Source organism: Dendrobates tinctorius, unplaced genomic scaffold, assembly GCF_039654945.1.
Source record: "Dendrobates tinctorius isolate UK_male_01 unplaced genomic scaffold, ASM3965494v1 ptg000086l, whole genome shotgun sequence".
NCBI lineage: Eukaryota > Metazoa > Chordata > Amphibia > Anura > Dendrobatidae > Dendrobates > Dendrobates tinctorius.
Window position 1 is genome coordinate 60,282,507 of NW_027361754.1, and position 20,352 is coordinate 60,302,858.

Genomic DNA, 20,352 nt, shown 5'->3' on the forward strand with positions numbered 1-20,352 from the left:
GTCACCGAGTTGTAATCACAGTTACCTAGTTAGGGGCCCACTCAGTAGTTTCGCCCCCCCGAACCGAAACCCTAGCTACGCCTCTGCTCCGTGCCCTTGGTAGACATGCACTTATCCATTAGGACAATGATCCAAAACACATGTTTGTTGCATTTCTGAAGAAGAACAGGGTGAAAGTGATTCAGTGGCCATGTGTCTCCTTAACTGACCCCATCCGAACACCTACAATGGGGAAAATAAGAAATTGATACACTGCCGATTGAAAGTTTTCCCACCTACAAAGAATGGAGAGTTCTGTCATTTTTAGCGCAGGTACACTTCACATGTGAGAGACAGAATCTAAAAATAAAAACTACAAAATTACATTGTATGATTTTTACATAATTAATTTGCATGTTATTACATGGAATAAGTATTTGATACAATAGAAAAACAGAACTTAATATTTCGTATAGAATCATTTGCTTGCAATTACAGAGGTCAGACGTTTCCTGTTGTTCTTGACCAAGTTTGCACACACTGCAGCAGGGATTTTGGCCCACTCCTCCATACAGATCTTCTCCAGATCTTTCATTTGATCTTTCAGGTTTCAGGGCTGTCGCTGGGCAACATTGAGTTTCAGCTCCCTCCTAAGATTTTCTATTGGGTCCAGGTCTGGAGACTGACTAGGCCATTCCAGGACCATTCCTTAGTTGCCCTACCTGTGTGTTTTCGGTCATTGTCATGCTGGAAGTACCCAGACACAACACATTTTCACTGTTCTTACTGAGGGAAGGAGGTCGTTGGCCAAAATCTCACTATACATGACCACATCTATCCTTCCTTCAATACAGTGCAGTCATCCTTTTCCCTTTGCAGAAAAGTACCCCCAAAGCATGATGTTTCCCCCACCATGATTCATGGTTGGGGCGGTGTTCTTGGGGTTGTACTCATCCTTCTTTTTCCTCCAAACACAGCGAGTGGCGTTGATACCAAAAAGTTCTATTTTGGTCTCATCTGACCACATGGACCTTGTCCCATGCCTCCTCTGGTTCATCCAGATTGTTATTGCTGAACTACAAATGGGGCTGGACATGTGGTGGCATGAGCAGGGTGCTCTGCTGGATTTTAATGTAGTATGTTACTAACAATAGTGTTTGAGACTGTGGTTCCAGCTCTCTTCTTGTTATTGACCAGGTCCTCCCATGTAGTTCTGGACTGATTCCTGACCTTTCTCAGAATCATCCTTACCCCATGAGGCAAGATCTTGCATGGAGCCCCAGACTGAGGAACATTGACAGTCATTTTATGTTAATTTAATTTTCTAATAATTGCACCAACAGTTGTTACCTTCTCACCAAGCTGCTTGCCTATTGTCTTGTAGCTCATCTCAGCCTTGTGCAGGTCTACAATTTTGCCCCTGGTGTCCTTAGGCAGCTCTTTGGTCTTGACCATGGTGGAGAGTTTGGAGTGTGATTGAATCAGTGAGAGGATAGGTGTCTTTTATACAGGTAATGAGTGCAGAGTAGGAGGCTTCTTAAAGAAATACTAACAGGTCTGTGAGAGCCAGAATTCATGCTGGTTGGTAGGTGATCAAATACTTACTTCATGCAATTTAATTATGTAAAAATCATACAATGTGATTTTCTGTTTTTTATTTTTAAATTATGACACAGGTAAAATGTACCTACGATAAAAATTACAGACCTCTCCAATCTGTAGGTGGGAACATTTGCAAAAACTGCAGTGTGTCAAACACTTATTTTCCCCATTGCATGTGGAATTCTGAAGAGATAAGTTGTCATCACTTTCCATCCAGCATCTAGACTCGAAAAGAGCTCGGTATTGAAGCATTAAAAAAGATAAATGTTGTTATACACTCACTGGCCACTTTATTAGGTACACCTGTCCAACTGTGTGTTAAGACTTAATTTCTAATCAGCCAATCACATGGCGGCAACTCAGTGCATTTAGGCATGTAGACATGGTCAAGACAATCTCCTGCAGTTCAAACCGAGCATCAGTATGGGGAAGAAAGGTGATTTGAGTGCCTTTGAACGTGGCATGATTGTTGGTGCCAGAAGGGCTGGTCTGAGAATTTCAGAAACTGCTGATCTACTGGGATTTTCACGCACAAACATCTCTAGGGTTTACAGAGAATGGTCCGAAAAAGAAAAAAAATCCAGTGAGCGGCAGTTCTGTGGCCGGAAATGCCATGTTGATGCCAGAGGTCAGAGGAGAATGGGCAGACTGGTTCGAGCTGATAGAAAGGCAACAGTGACTCAAATTGCCACCCGTTACAACCAAGGTAGGCAGAAGAGCATCTCTGAACGCACAGTGCGTCGAACTTTGAGGCAGATGGGCTACAGCAGCAGAAGACCACACTGGGTACCACTCCTCTCAGCTAAGAACAGGCATCTGATGGCTACTTTCAGCAGGATAATGCGCCATGTCATAAAGCTCGAATCATCTCAGATTGGTTTCTTGAACATGACAATGAGTTTACTGTACTCAAATGGCCTCCTCAGTCACCAGATCTCAATCCAATAGAGCATCTTTGGGATGTGGTGGAACGGGAGATTCGCATCAGGGATGTGCAGCCGACAAATCTGCGCCAACTGTGTGATGCCATCATGTCAATATGGTCCAAAATCTCTGAGGAATGCTTCCAGCACCTTGTTGAATCTCTGCCACGAAGAATTGAGGCAGTTCTGAAGGCAAAAGGGGGTCCAACCCGTTACTAGCATGGTGTACCTAATAAAGTGGCCAGTGAGTGTATGTCGCCAACTTGTTCATTCCAGGCCTAGGTCATACAAAATACTAGATGCAGTAGTCTTTGGGAGGTGTACTCATTTTTGCATCAAAAAATTTGAGTAAAGCTGAACATTTTGTAATTAAAGTTATATTATTAACCTTACTCTCATGTTATGGGTTAAAAAATATAACCAGGAATTCAGTTTTGTCAAAAGTTTGGAAATGTTTGTGTTCATTTTGATATTGATTCAAATCTTACTTTACAAAGGGGGTGTACTCATTTATGCTGAGTACTGTATATATGGCCTCTACCTCTGTTTGAGGCAGTCATATTACAGTGGTGGACGATTAACCCTGTCGGACCCTGAAAGAAGACTTGACAACAAATATTTATAAAGTTCAGTGATGTAAGTACAGCATTATAGGTCGCCACAGAGAACAAGGTCCTCTTTATTGTCCTTGAACAGAGGTACTCTGCCATTTGCGGTTTCTCGCCATAATTTTGGTAGACACAGTGTAAGAGAACCGGGAGAAGCTCTCACATGCCAGACCTTCACTAGAAGAATGTTGTTGGATCCCCCTTATCTGAAGGAAAGTAGCTGCGGAATTTTATGCACAAACCTCAAAATATTGGTCCTGCCGTCTGCACGATGGAGTTAACCCTATCTGCAAAATATGTAAAAACTCATTCAGGGTCCATGTTATTAGTGCACCAACAAAACACCATGTAGTTTTACTGAACTGAACCAAGACCACCATGACGTCCTATTACAAAGTGGTTGTATAGAAAATCATAATGTCCACAGGTCACAGCGATTAGTTGAACATTTAATATCACTGTGTTTAGTATCCCTGTAGTGTGACAATAACTGTGTGTATTATCCCTGTACCGTGACATCACTGTGTGTAGTATCCCTGTACCGTGACATCGCTGTGTGTAGTATCCCTGTACCGTGACATCGCTGTGTCCATTGTCCCTGTACCGTGACATCGCTGTGTATATTGTCCCTGTACTCTGACATCACTGTGTGTATAGTCCCTGTATCGTGACAATAACTGTGTGTACTATCCCTGTACCGTAACATCACTGTGTGTATTATCCCTGTACCGTGACAAGAACTGTGTGTATTATCCCTGTACCCTGACATCACTGTGTGTATTATCCCTGTACCCTGACATCACTGTGTGTATTATCCCTGTACCCTGACATCACTGTGTGTATTATCCCTGTAACGTGACATCACTGTGTGTATTGTCCCAGTACCGTGACATCATAGTGTGTATTGTCCCTGTACCGTGACATAACTGTGTGTATTATCCCTGTACTGTGAGTATTATCCCTGTACCGTGACATCACTGAGTGAATTGTCCCTGCACCGTGACATCACTGTGTGTATTGTCCCTGTACCGTGACATCACTGTGTGTATTGTCCCTGTACCGTGACAGCACAGTGTGTATTGTCCCTGAACCATGACATCACTGTGTGTATTGTCCCTGTACCGTGACATCACTGTGTGTATTATCCCTGTACTGTGTGTAGTATCCCTGTACAGTGACATCACTGTGTGCATTATCCCTGTACCGTGACATCACTGTGTGAATTGTCCCTGTACCGTGACAGCACTGTGTGCATTGTCCCTGTACCATGACATCTCTGTGTGTATTGTCCCTGTACCGTGACATTACTGTGTGTATTATCCCTGTACTGTGAGAATTATCCCTGTACCGTGACATCATTGTGTGTATTATCCCTGTACCGTGACATCACTGTGTGAATTGTCCCTGTATTGTGACATCACTGTGTGAATTGTCCCTGCACCGTGACATCACTGTGTGTATTGTCCCTGTACCGTGACATCACTGTGTGTATTGTCCCTGTACCGTGACAGCAGTGTGTATTGTCCCTGTACCGTGACATCACAGTGTGTATTGTCTCTGTATTGTGAGTATTATCCCTGTACCGTGCCATCACTGTGTGAATTGTACCTGTACCGCGACATCACTGTGTGTATTGTCCCTGTACCGTGACATCACTGTGTGTATTGTCCCTGTACCGTGACAGTACAGTGTGTATTGTCCCTGTACCGTGACATCACTGTGTGTATTGTCCCTGTACCGTGACAGCACAGTGTGTATTGTCCCTGTACCGTGACAGCACAGTGTGTATTGTCCCTGTACCGTCACATCATTGTGTGTATTGTCCCTGTACCGTGACATTACTGTGTGTATTGTCCCTGTACCGTGACAGCACAGCGTGTATTGTTCCTGTACCGTGACATCACTGTGTGTATTATCCGTGTACTGTTTGTAGTATCCCTGTACCATGACATCACTGTGTGAATTGTTCCTGTACCGTGACATCACTGTGTGAATTGTCCCTGTACCGTGACATCACTGTGTGTATTGTCCCTGTACCGTGACAGCACAGTGTGTATTGTCCCTGTACCGTCACATCACTGTGTGTATTGTCCCTGTACCGTGACAGCACAGCGTGTATTGTCCCTGTACCGTGACATCACTGTGTGTATTATCCGTGTACTGTTTGTAGTATCCCTGTACCATGACATCACTGTGTGAATTGTTCCTGTACCGTGACATCACTGTGTGAATTGTCCCTGTACCGTGACATCACTGTGTGTATTGTCCCTGTACCGTGACAGCACAGTGTGTATTGTCCCTGTACCGTCACATCACTGTGTGTATTGTCCCTGTACCATGACATTACTGTGTGTATTGTCCCTGTCCTGTGGCATCACTGTGTGTATTGTCCCTGTACCGTGACAATAACTGTGTGTATTGTCCCTGTACCGTGACAATAACTGTGTGTATTATCCCTGTACCGTGACATCACTGTGTGTATTATCCCTGTACCGTGACATCACTGTGTGTATTATCCCTGTACCGTGACATCACTGTGTGAATTGTCCCTGTACCGTGACATCACTGTGTGTATTGTCCCTGTACCATGACAGCAAAGTGTGTATTGTCCCTGTACCATCACTTCACTGTGTATATTATCCCTGTACCGTGACAATAACTGTGTGTATTATCCCTGTCCTGTGGCAGCACTGTGTGTATTGTCCCTGTACCGTGACAGCACAGTGTGTATTGTCCCTGTACCGTGACATCACTGTGTGTATTGTCCCTGTACCGTGACAGCACAGTGTGTATTGTCCCTGTACCGTGACATCTCTGTGTGTATTGTTCCTGTACCGTGACATCACTGTGTGTATTATCCCTGTACTGTGAGTATTATCCCTGTACCGTGACATCACTGTGTGTATTATCCCTGTACTGTGAGAATTATCCCTGTACCGTGACATCACTGTGTGTATTATCCCTGTACTGTGTGTAGTATCCCTGTACCGTGACATCACTGTGTGTATTATCCCTGTACTGTGTATAGTATCCCTGTACCGTGACATCACTGTGTGAATTGTCCCTGTATCGTGACATCACTGTGAGTATTGTCCCTGTACCGTGACAGCAAAGTGTGTATTATCCCTGTACTGTGAGTATTATCCCTGTACCGTGACATCACTGTGTGTATTATCCCTGTACTGTGAGAATTATCCCTGTACCGTGACATCACTGTGTGTATTATCCCTGTACTGTGTGTAGTATCCCTGTACCGTGACATCACTGTGTGTATTATCCCTGTACTGTGTGTAGTATCCCTGTACCGTGACATCACTGTGTGTATTATCCGTGTACTGTTTGTAGTATCCCTGTACCATGACATCACTGTGTGAATTGTCCCTGTACCGTGACATCACTGTGTGAATTGTCCCTGTACCGTGACAGCAAAGTGTGTATTGTCCCTGTACCGTGACATCAGTGTGTATTGTCCCTGTACCGTGACATTACTGTGTGTATTATCCCTGTACCGTTACATCACTGTGTGAATTGTCCCTGTACCATGACATCACTGTGTGAATTGTCCCTGTACCGAGACATCACTGTGTGTATTGTCCCTGTATGTCACAGCACAGTGTGTATTGTTCCTGTACCGTGACATCACTGTGTGAATTGTCCCTGTACCGTGACATCACTGTGTGTATTGTCCCTGTACCGTGACAGCACAGTGTGTATTGTCCCTGTACCATCACATCACTGTGTGTATTGTCCCTGTACCATGACATTACTGTGTGTATTGTCCCTGTCCTGTGGCATCACTGTGTGTATTGTCCCTGTACCGTGACAATAACTGTGTGTATTATCCCTGTACCGTGACATCACTGTGTGTATTATCCCTGCACCGTGACATCACTGTGTGTATTATCCCTCTACCGTGACATCACTGTGTGAATTGTCCCTGTACAGTGACATCACTGTGTGTATTGTCCCTGTACCATGACAGCAAAGTGTGTATTGTCCCTGTACCGTGACATCACTGTGTGTATTGTCCCTGTATGTCACAGCAGTGTGTATTGTCCCTGTACCGTGACATCACTGTGTGTATTGTCCATGTACCGTGACAGCACAGTGTGTTTTGTCCCTGTACTGTGACATCACTGTGTGTATTATCCCTGTACTGTGAGTATTATCCCTGTACAGTGACATCACTGTGTGAATTGTCCCTGTACCGTGACATCACTGTGTGTATTGTTCCTGTACCGTGACAGCACTGTGTATTGTCCCTGTACCGTGACAGCACAGTGTGTATTGTCCCTGTACCGTGACATCACTGTGTGTATTGTCCCTGTACCGTGACAGCAGTGTGTATTGTCCCTGTACCGTCACATCACTGTGTGTATTGTCCCTGTACCGTGACAGCACAGTGTGTATTGTCCCTGTACCATGACATCACTGTGTGTATTGTCGCTGTACCGTGACATCACTGTGTGTATTATCCCTGTACCGTGACACCACTGTGTGTATTATCCCTGTACGTGACACCACTGTGTGTATTATCCCTGTACCGTGACATCACTGTGTGTATTATCCGTGTACTGTGTGTAGTATACCTGTACCGTGACATCACTGTGTGTATTGTCCTTGTACCGTGACATCACTGTGTGCATTGTCCCTGTACCGTGACAGCACTGTGTGTATTGTCCCTGTACCATGACATCGCTGTGTGTAGTATCCCTGTACCATGACATCACTGTGTGTAGTATCCCTGTACCGTGACATCACTGTATGAATTGTCCCTGTACCGTGACAGCACAGTGTGTATTGTCCCTGTACTGTGACATCACTGTGTGTATTGTCCCTGTACCGTGACAGCACAGTGTGTATTGTCCATGTACCATCACATCACTGTGTGTATTGTCCCTGTACCGTGACAGCACAGTGTGTATTGTCCCTGTACCATGACATCACTGTGTGTATTGTCGCTGTACCGTGACATCACTGTGTGTATTATCCCTGTACGTGACACCACTGTGTGTATTATCCCTGTACCGTGACATCACTGTGTGTATTATCCGTGTACTGTGTGTAGTATACCTGTACCGTGACATCACTGTGTGAATTGTCCTTGTACCGTGACATCACTGTGTGCATTGTCCCTGTACCGTGACAGCACTGTGTGTATTGTCCCTGTACCGTGACATCGCTGTGTGTAGTATCCCTGTACCATGACATCACTGTGTGTAGTATCCTTGTACCGTGACATCACTGTGTGCTTTAATCCTTTGCAGAAGGGAGAGCAGTAAAGTCATGCTCTTTTCACATTCTGAACTTGCTGCTGAGGTTGGTTATGGTTAATGGAGCCTTACAAGCTTTGCTGTGGTGCCCAATGGTTATTTGTTGCACCCCAGCGTTATGATATCACCACACATCCTGCCAGATGACAAACTCAGCACTGCTACATTACATATACATACAGTACGTTACATTGTAGAAACAAGCATTACTCACTCAGTCCCTAAATAGGTCAAAATGAGCGATAATAATGAATAGTCCATTTTCCTAATGTTTTTGAGTCTTGATTTGCTACATTTAACCATGTAGTAATATATTTACAATTATTACCGCATTCTCCGTAACGGGTGGCAGCGCTGGTCCCATCAGGCCCTAAAATTCCAAAACTGACAAGAAATACATCATGAACGTCACCAGTGTTGACACTGGATATAGAACTGGGGGGAGGAAACCATATGGCTCATTAATAAAAATATACATTCTGCATCAACCTCCTCAATGAACATGAGAGGCTGAAGGAAAAGACGTGATTTGTACAAGCCCAGAAAGCTGCCACATGACTCAATGGAAATTCACCCTAAGTCACTGACCCAGTTCTCGGAGTGCGGCCCTCCCATTCTCTGGCTCACAAATGGGAGTACGTTGAATTTTGTCTTATTTTGGAACCGTTTGTGTAAAATATTCCACATTCCCCGCCAGCTGGAAAAGCGTCTACGTATAGAGCGTATCTCATTAAGTCTGCTGGAAGAAAAGGTCCTTGAGAGATATAAGCTGAAACCGCGCCAAGATTTCATGAAAAAATTAAGATTAGTGGTGGAGTGGGCTGCCAGCGACCAGGGCATGGCAAGTATCGCACCTCCTACCAGTGTTAGCCCCCTGCTAAAGCAAATATTGCCCTTATATACCCCTTTAAAGCAAATTATGTCTCCTTTAAAACTAACAACACCACCTTCCCAGCCCTCCAAAACGACAAAGTTTATACTGACCAGATCCGAGTGTTGGGTTGTCTTCTTCCTTACAAACAGCGAGGGCCGGCACCGGCAGTGACAATATGGCGCTATTACAAGGTCTAGGGCCCCACAATTCCAAGGCATGTACAATGCATCTGGCCTATGAGTGGCGCTGCCCGTCCTTAGACTTGGGTCTTGTGTGTCTGAGATGCGACTATTAACAACTCATCTTGTAAAATTCACAGCCTCTTTCTACCGTAGTTAATCAGAAATGGATTATTGATTGCTAATTGCAGCACAGTTTCCGTAACCGTTCTCATCCGTCAATTATCATACTCTATAAAAAAAGAAGTTTCTCCAACCTCTCCATTCAGTCTGTGAAAATCGGACAGCGCCCAGATGACATCTGAATGCAGTCCGATGCTTTCATGGACCCCATAGACATGAATAGGCGAGTGCCAGCTGATTATCGGTGGCAAATTGTGCATGCTGCGATTTATTTTCTTCAGTCCGAAAAAAAAAAATTAATGATATGCTAAAATCCACAGAATAACATGGGTCTGAGTGCAATCAATGTGAACAAGCCCTTAAATTGTAACTGTCCTATCAGGAAAACTTGCTGTAAAATGTCTGTATCTGTCCTCCAGCTCCTCCCTCCTCCTTAGAATATCATAAGCACCAACTGTCATATTCTATCTTAGTAATGGGAAAATCTGTTTATTGAATACAAATTTTTCCCATGAATTGAGAATGAATGACCAGTTCTGGAGGAGAAACAAGCAGAGTCCAGGAGGAGAAACAAGCAGAGTCATGGAGGAGAAACAAGCAGAGTCCCGGAGGAGAAACAAGCAGAGTCCCGGAGGAGAAACAAGCAGAGTCCCGGAGGAGAAATAAGCAGAGTCCCGGAGGAGAAACAAGCAGAGTCCCGGAGGAGAAATAAGCAGAGTCCCGGAGGAGAAACAAGCAGAGTCCCGGAGGAGAAACAAGCAGAGTCCCGGAGGAGAAACAAGCAGAGTCCCGGAGGAGAAACAAGCAGAGTCCCGGAGGAGAAACAAGCAGAGTCCCGGAGGAGAAACAAGCAGAGTCCCGGAGGAGAAACAAGCAGAGTCATGGAGGAGAAATAAGCAGAGTCCCGGAGGAGAAACAAGCAGAGTCCCGGAGGAGAAACAAGCAGAGTCCCGGAGGAGAAACAAGCAGAGTCCCGGAGGAGAAACAAGCAGAGTCCCGGAGGAGAAACAAGCAGAGTCCCGGAGGAGAAACAAGCAGAGTCCCGGAGGAGAAACAAGCAGAGTCCCGGAGGAGAAACAAGCAGAGTCATGGAGGAGAAACAAGCAGAGTCCCGGAGGAGAAACAAGCAGAGTCCCGGAGGAGAAATAAGCAGAGTCCAGGAGGAGAAACAAGCAGAGTCCCGGAGGAGAAACAAGCAGAGTCATGGAGGAGAAACAAGCAGAGTCCCGGAGGAGAAATAAGCAGAGTGCAGGAGGAGAAACAAGCAGAGTGCAGGAGGAGAAACAAGCAGAGTCCCGGAGGAGAAACAAGCAGAGTCCCGGAGGAGAAACAAGCAGAGTCCCGGAGGAGAAATAAGCAGAGTGCAGGAGGAGAAACAAGCAGAGTCCCGGAGGAGAAACAAGCAGAGTCCCGGAGGAGAAATAAGCAGAGTCCCGGAGGAGAAACAAGCAGAGTCCCGGAGGAGAAACAAGCAGAGTCCCGGAGGAGAAACAGGCAGAGTCCCGGAGGAGAATCAGGCAGAGTCCTGGAGGAGAATCAGGCAGAGTCCTGGAGGAGAATCAGGCAGAGTCCTGGAGGAGAATCAGGCAGAGTCCTGGAGGAGAATCAGGCAGAGTCCTGGAGGAGAAACAAGCAGAGTCCTGGAGGAGAAATAAGCAGAGTCATGGAGGAGAAATAAGCAGAGTCCCGGAGGTGAAACAAGCAGAGTCATAAAGGAGAAATAAGCAGAGTCCTGGGGGAGAAACAAGTAGATTTCTCTGATAAGACATATTGCAAAGCTGTGTATTTTCATGTGTACTACTGATTATAAATGATAAATGCTCTTTAACACCCTCACCCCTCAGCTAGGAGTGATCTCCATTAGTTATGGCCTAATAGGTGATTTTGAGAACTTTTCCTAATCCGTGTATTCAAGGACAGTACAGATAAGGAAAGATGTTTCCAGATGCCAGTTCTTCTTGGAGGAATACTCTCCCTGTTTTTCATGGCTGGCGCTCACTCACACCTATAATAGTCTATGGGGCTGTTTACAAACATGTGGAGACTCCTCAGATATTGATCCAAGTGTCAGATTAAACTCACCAATGCAAGGGTATGAATCTGTGAAAAAAATCGGACAGCATTCGGATGCCATCTATGTGCTCTTCGCTGTTTACGGACTATTTGACAGGAGAAACCTCCATCAGATTTTTTTTTCCATCTGAGAAAAACTGATGAAACTGATGGTAAAAACGGACACTGAGCAAAACACTGATGAACCTCTGACTTTTAATTCTAACTTGCATATGTGACTTTTTTAGCATGTGGTTTTTGGTAGACATTTTGCCTGCTTTTTGCTGCACAGCTATTGCATCACTTTTCCACGGCTTGTTTATAAAATATTGAAAAGCTTCCATTTGCCGAGAAACCTGCGCATGTAACACTCTGACGTCACCTAGGACTGTATCAACCCCTTTTCATGCTTTTTAATGCTAACACAGCCTCATTATCTTTTGTATTTTTAACACATTAATTCCTTCCTGCCCAAAAAGGACAGAACAAGAAATGCAAAAACTCAGTAGCAGCCTGTGACACGCACACTTTTTCTAGCAGACACTGAGTTTAATTGTTCTCTTTGAAGATTGTTGACTTGCTTCTGCACTAAGAATAAAAATAATGTGTAACTGAAATGCATCAGAACAGCTGCCAGCTATACTAGATCACTATGTGATCAATCACAGCTCTCCTCTCGCTCCCTTTATCAATTGATTCTCATATTCTTAAACTACTACACTATCCATCTTCATTGCTGCCTTTGTAAAACACATTACTGTTTGTAGTATTTTTCCAATGGTTTATGGCTTTCTCTATCTATCTGTATGGCTAAGCTATGGCATCCTCTCCCTACCCAGATTCAAAACAGAAATGCTCCTTCATTCCCTACCTCGGCTTTTATACAGGCAATGACAGTTTTTCCTGATTTTCTGTGCTATAGCATCTGATGTGATAGCTGCAAGGCGTTATGGGTAACGCTCCAGATTGCGCCCATTGTCATGTGAGCCTTCTCTGACTTATGCAGTCTTCTGCATTGGAGTAAAACGGCGGCAGTATTTATGGCGATTCGCACAAATTGTTCAGCTAATTTCCAAAAATTCGACTTGAATTAAATTCTCATTGAATAGATTCCTTCCTCTTTAAGAAAAGGCCATTAATAAACAATATTACATTGTAGGGAGGGGTAGGTTCGGACTCAGCTGCTCTAAGATTGGTTGATTAAAGACAGGCAGTGAATCCCATTATTTATCAGGTACGTTATGCAGAAGACTACCTCTCGTAGTGATCCCCTGACACCACTGTCCACCCAATTGCAGGAGAATAAAGCTGCACAAACCATTCTTTTCATTAATATGATTCCAGAATACACCAAAGCTATGACGGGGATCTGCAGCGCTATCAGACTGCGACCGCTATTTATGGTAATTAAATTAAAATATTACTTAATGAATGGTACAGACCTAAAAAAAGAAAGAAGCATGTTGAATGGAGGACACTCAATTTAAGAACATCAGACAAGAGTCTTGTATTCATGAAAATGTGTATGAGGTTTTCTGGGAACCAGCAAAATAAAATGGCATCTAACTAATTAATTTAAAAGTATTGTCACTTTTTTTTGCTTTACCAATAATTGACTTACGTGAAGATTCATAAAATGTTATTAAACTGCTTGGGACTAGGAACTAAGATTTGGGCACTGTGGTACTGCCATGGGGAGATACGTCACCCAAAGCTCTGAGCTTCATTAGAAACTCTGAATAGGAGCTCCCATACACCATGGGCAATTCATATGTATGATACTTGGGTATTTTCTTATTACATGGGAGCTTTTTCACTGCCTAAGGCATCAGAGTAAGGTTGTGCCTGCTCCCATGGCCCCCCGGTATAGTCTTCTTGGTGATTCTGGGCATGGGGAGACATTGAGAACTGAGCATAATTTAGGCATATTCATCAGTTTTATGGTCTGCTTAAAAAAATCAAATAACTCCAGATTTTTGTTTTTTTTTAATAATTTTGTATAGCAATGCCCATAAATAGGGGTCACAGATCGTACATGGGAACACAAGCTGACAGAACAGGAGGTAGCATTGCACAGATAAAGAATGAATACGAGAACAGAGGCTCATTCATGGTACAGTAGCGGCCAGCACAGTGGATTTCCTGATATATAGGAAGCACTGTCTATTCATTACATAGAATTATTTTTTAATAGATACAGCCGGCCTGTCTTTGTGCCAAACCTTTTATTTCCACTTCCATATTATTACCTCACTGGCTTTGTTTCTTCTGGTAACAGACACTGCAGCGGCTGAAAAAAACCTCACTACAGTTCCTTCTGTCTGGAGAAATGAAGAGCAGAAGACTCTTCTCCCACTACAAGGGTCCAAGGGAAAAACAATAATAAAGTATTAATGCATTTTTTTAATATTACGGTAAATAACATATATGAAAATTATAAATACTATATATATATATATATATATATATATATATATATATACACACTGCTCAAAAAAATAAAGGGAACACTTAAACAACACAATGTACTAGGATGTGTTCCCTTTTATTTTTTTGAGCAGTATATATATATATATATATATATACACTGTATATACACACCTTACTTATTGCTTATTTCTGCATCCTAGCATGAGCTTTCTTCCTTTCATGACTGTCAAGGTGGGTAAGGTTACTATGAGTTTGTGCTAGCGAAGATAGGTGCTAACATACCGATTGCTGGGGGTCCGGCCACTAAGAACCGCACCGAATTGCAGAATGTGGATCTTTTTATTCCCGATAGAATATATGTACAGTGCATATGCTCCATCACAATAGTTGGGCATATGCACTACTGCTTCATACTAACAGAGATAAAAGTGCCCCGTTCTGTCGATTCGTGCAGCTCCCACCTTTCAAACCCCTACCAATCAATTTTGTGTGTAAGCGATAATTAACTTCACTGGACAATCCCTTAAATGTAGCATCATTGAGTGGCGTTCTGCCAATGGAAGCAAATCACACAACCGCTATGGAGCCTATGAGATGGGGGGCCTGGTGCCAGTGCTGGCACTGTGCCCTTGCGCCAGGCATCAAACTTTTAACTGTATGGGCATCCTGGTTCTGGATGCTGATACAGTTGAGAATATTGATGGGAGAGGGAGCCGTCAAGGTGAGGCTATCTCTCCCATCATTCCCCATCTGTTTCTGAGCTCTGTGACGTCTCAGCATAGAGGGGGCGATGACAGCACTACAGCGTGTCCTCTGTGACGAGCAGTACATGGGGTCAGAAGATGCTCTGCAGAGGCTGCAGCAGCAAGGAATGGGGACAGGTAAGTATTTATTTTGAACGTGGGTCCCATAATAACATATGGAAGACTATACCTGGCCCACAATACTGTATGGAGGACTATATGGGGGCCATAACACTGTATGGAGGATTATGGGGCCCATAATACTGTATGGAGGACTATGTGGGGCCCTTTATACTGTATGGAGGAATATGTGGGGCCTGTTATACTGTATGGAGGAATATGTGGGGACCATTATACTGTATGGAGGTCTATCTGGGACCCATTATACTGTTTAAAGGTCTATGTGAAGGGCCAGTTACACTGTTTGCAGGGGGTCATGATTCTGTTCGCAGATATATGTGAGGGCCATTATACTGTTTGCAGGACTATGTGGGGGTGTAATTATACTGTTTGCAGATCTGTGTGGGAAGAGGGACATTATACTGTTCGGAGGGCTATTTGGGGACCATGATACTGTTTGGAGGGCTATGTGGAGCTATTCATACTATATGCAAGCAATTATACAGTGTGAAGGTTTTTGTGGGGTCCATCCTAATGTGTAGGAGCCAGTAAGCTGTTTGGAGGGCTGGGTGGGGGCTCTTATACAGTGTGGATGGTTGTGTTGAGGCCATCATACTGAGTGGAGGGATGCGGGGCATTATACTGTATGGAGGCCCATTATACTGTATGGAGGGCTGCGTGGTGATCACAGTTGGGGCATCATACTGTGTTGAGGTCACATACTTTGCCAAGGAAGGGGGAACAGTGGAGTCATCATACCCTGTGTGTGTGTGGAAGAATTCACTGTGGGGCTATCTTACAGTGTTTCAGGGGGATACTAATTTTGGCAGCATACTTTTTGGGGGCAATGGAAGGGCAACCTAGGGGCTTCAACGGGAGGAAAATTACTTGGAGGGGCTGCAACGTCTTGAAATATGCTCTCCTATGATCCCGCTGAATATTTTGGTTGTTGTTTTTTCTTGGGGAGGGGGGCTTGTGTTGTGCAATTGGAATTTCTGCTATGGGACCCCATGATTCCTATCTATGTATGCCCCTGGCCTCATTACAACCATTTGAATAAGGGTACCGTTACACTTAGCGATGCACCAGCGATCCCGACAACGATATGGATCGCTGGTACATCGCTAAGGCTAGTTTCACACTAGCGTTTTTGAGCGCAGCGACGGCCTGCGCACGGCCGCCGCTAAGCCCCGCCCCCTGCCGCTCCTCCGCCGGTAGCTCTGCCTACCGGCGCATGACGCTGCATGCGCCCTGCGTCCCCTATCTTTATCACTGGGGGCGCAGGCCGTGCGCAGTATGCGTTTGGCGGCGCATGCGTCCTTTTGACGGTGCGCCGACCTGCGCCAAACGCAACCTGCTGCAGTTTGGTTGCGCCGGCGCACTGTCAAAAAGGCGCATGCGCCGCCAAACGCATACTGCGCACGGCCTGCGCCCCCAGTGATAAAGATAGGGGACGCAGGGCGCATGCAGCGTCATGTGCCGGTAGGCGGAGCTACCGGCGGAGGTGCGGCAGGGGGCGGGGCTTAGCGGCAGCCGTGCGCAGGCCGTCGCGGCGCTCAAAAACGCAAATGTGAAACTAGCCTAAGTGGTCGCTAGTGAGCTGCCACACAGGCAGATCTCACCAGCAACATAGCAGGGGTCGGGGGTCGCTACTTACCTGTCAGACGAGGCGATCCTGACGTCCTCCCGCCCGCGTCCACGTGTCACTCATCGGTGCCACAGGAAGCCCAGCAGGAAGCGCCCGACGAGAAATGGTCCAGGAGCTTCTCGCGCGATCAGCGATGAGCAGAGGGGGAGCCGGTCGGAGGTAAGTTTCAGACATAGCGATATCGCTATAACGTCACAAAATCGGTGACGTTACAGCGATATTGCTAGCGATATCGCTATGTGTAACGGGGGCTTTAGTCCAAAATAAGTTGTTGTTTTTAAGTTTTCACGCTATTGGTAAAGTTGGGATGTTGAAGCCCAATTTTACCACCAGACATCTTCTAATTTTCCCTGGTTGTTTTGTACACGTAAGGACATTTACAACATTTCTGGCAAATTCGGGACTGCTGGGAACTATGTAATTTACTATATTACTATTTTATAAAAGAAAAAGCACAAAAATTTAAAAGAAAAAAGAGCAATTCTAGTGGACACATTGGATAAACAAATCAAAACTCGTAACATACACTTCCCATTTTTAGAATCAAAAGGTTCTTGATTCTTTGCTTTCTTGTCGATATCTCACAATTTGTTCTTCACCATGAGGCACAATGTGTTACCAACATCTCGTCCAGAACATCACTTTTTTTTATGTTGACCAATAATAAGCGAGAAGCGAGTTCACATTTCTCTCCCCTTCTTATTTAGTTGCTGTTGAGTACTGCTGATACATTTTTGATAAATAATAGGTAAAATGTTCACAAATATTATCCACTAGATGGTGGCCTGATTCTAACGCATCGCGTATTCTAGAATATGGCCAGCGGGACACCGACATTCAAAAGATGGTCCAGGACAATCCACCACGATCGGCGATCTTACAGCGGGGGCCTGGTCGCTGCTGTGTGTCACACTGAGGCTAAGTGCCAACGTTGCAGAAATGCTGCGGAAATTTCCGCAACATTTCCGCAACTCCCGCCGCTGGAAAAATGCATGCGAATTCTCATGCGTTTTCCCGCGGAAAACATGCCTTTTTCACGCGATTTTCACGTGCGGAATTCAAGCGCATTTCAAGCGATTTGAAGCATCACTTGGAAAAGTGATTGACAGGTTGGTCAGACTTGTAGAGCATAGAGCTTGACAATTGTGATCAACTTTTTACTATGGATGCTGTCTATGCAACATCAATAGTAAAAGATAGAATGTAAAAAATAATAAAAAAAATTTAAAAAAAAGGTTATTCTCACCTTCTGACGGCCCCCTGATATCTTCTCCACGCTCCCGGCATCTTCCGGTCCCAGTAATGCTTAGCGTGAAGGACCGGAGATGACATCACTCTCGCGAGAGCGCAACGTCATCAGCGGTCTTTCGCACAAAGCATTACTGGGACCAGAAGATGCCGGGCGCATGGTGAGAGGAGGGAAAGAGTCCGGGGGACGTCGGAAGGTGAGCATGTCACTATTTTTTATTTTAATTCTATTTTTTACAGGCTTATGGTACCCAGGGCCTGGAGGAGTCTACTCGACGTGGGATTTCCGTTACAGACAGACAGAATTAGACGATTATATAGTAGATATATTGTGTTTAGTTTCTCTAAGAATGTTTTGCTTCTTTTTTTATATTATATATACACTCACTGGCCACTTTATTAGGTACACCTGTCCAACTGTGTGTTAAGACTTAATTTCTAATCAGCCAATCACATGGCGGCAACTCAGTGCATTTAGGCATGTAGACATGGTCAAGACAATCTCCTGCAGTTCAAACCGAGCATCAGTATGGGGAAGAAAGGTGATTTGAGTGCCTTTGAACGTGGCATGATTGTTGGTGCCAGAAGGGCTGGTCTGAGTATTTCAGAAACTGCTGATCTACTGGGATTTTCACGCACAACCATCTCTAGGGTTTACAGAGAATGGTCCGAAAAAGAAAAAAAATCCAGTGAGCGGCAGTTCTGTGGCCGGAAATGCCTTGTTGATGCCAGAGGTCAGAGGAGAATGGGCAGACTCGTTCGAGCTGATAGAAAGGCAACAGTGACTCAAATTGCCACCCGTTACAACCAAGGTAGGCAGAAGAGCATCTCTGAACGCACAGTGCGTCGAACTTTGAGGCAGATGGGCTACAGCAGCAGAAGACCACACTGGGTACCACTCCTCTCAGCTAAGAACAGGCATCTGATGGCTACTTTCAGCAGGATAATGCGCCATGTCATAAAGCTCGAATCATCTCAGATTGGTTTCTTGAACATGACAATGAGTTCACTGTACTCAAATGGCCTCCTCAGTCACCAGATCTCAATCCAATAGAGCATCTTTGGGATGTGGTGGAACGGGAGATTCGCATCAGGGATGTGCAGCCGACAAATCTGCGCCAACTGTGTGATGCCATCATGTCAATATGGTCCAAAATCTCTGAGGAATGCTTCCAGCACCTTGTTGAATCTCTGCCACGAAGAATTGAGGCAGTTCTGAAGGCAAAAGGGGGTCCAACCCGTTACTAGCATGGTGTACCTAATAAAGTGGCCAGTGAGTGTATATATATATATATATATATACACACAAATAGAAAAATATTTATATATATAATTTATAATAACAAAATATTTATTTGTGTATATAATATACAGTGGGGAAAAAAAGTATTTAGTCAGTCAGCAATAGTGCAAGTTCCACCACTTAAAAAGATGAGAGGCGTCTGTAATTTACATCATAGGTAGACCTCAACTATGGGAGACAAACTGAGAAAAAAAAATCCAGAAAATCACATTGTCTGTTTTTTTTTTCATTTTATTTGCATATTATGGTGGAAAATAAGTATTTGGTCAGAAACAAGCAATCAAGATTTCTGGCTCTCACAGACCTGTAACTTCTTCTTTAAGAGTCTCCTCTTTCCTCCACTCATTACCTGTAGTAATGGCACCTGTTTAAACTTGTTATCAGTATAAAAAGACACCTGTGCACACCCTCAAACAGTCTGACTCCAAACTCCACTATGGTGAAGACCAAAGAGCTGTCAAAGGACACCAGAAACAAAATTGTAGCCCTGCACCAGGCTGGGAAGACTGAATCTGCAATAGCCAACCAGCTTGGAGTGAAGAAATCAACTGTGGGAGCAATAATTAGAAAATGGAAGACATACAAGACCACTGATAATCTCCCTCGATCTGGTGCTCCACGCAAAATCCCACCCCGTGGGGTCAGAATGATCACAAGAACGGTGAGCAAAAATCCCAGAACCACGCGGGGGGACCTAGTGAATGAACTGCAGAGAGCTGGGACCAATGTAACAAGGCCTACCATAAGTAACACACTACGCCACCATGGACTCAGATCCTGCAGTGCCAGACGTGTCCCACTGCTTAAGTCTGTACATGTCCGGGCCCGTCTGAAGTTTGCTAGAGAGCATTTGGATGATCCAGAGGAGTTTTGGGAGAATGTCCTATGGTCTGATGAAACCAAACTGGAACTGTTTGGTAGAAACACAACTTGTCGTGTTTGGAGGAAAAAGAATACTGAGTTGCATCCATCAAACACCATACCTACTGTAAAGCATGGTGGTGGAAACATCATGCTTTGGGGCTGTTTCTCTGCAAAGGGGCCAGGACGACTGATCCGGGTACATGAAAGAATGAATGGGGCCATGTATCGTGAGATTTTGAGTGCAAACCTCCTTCCATCAGCAAGGGCATTGAAGATGAAACGTGGCTGGGTCTTTCAACATGACAATGATCCAAAGCACACCGCCAGTGCAACGAAGGAGTGGCTTCGTAAGAAGCATTTCAAGGTCCTGGAGTGGCCTAGCT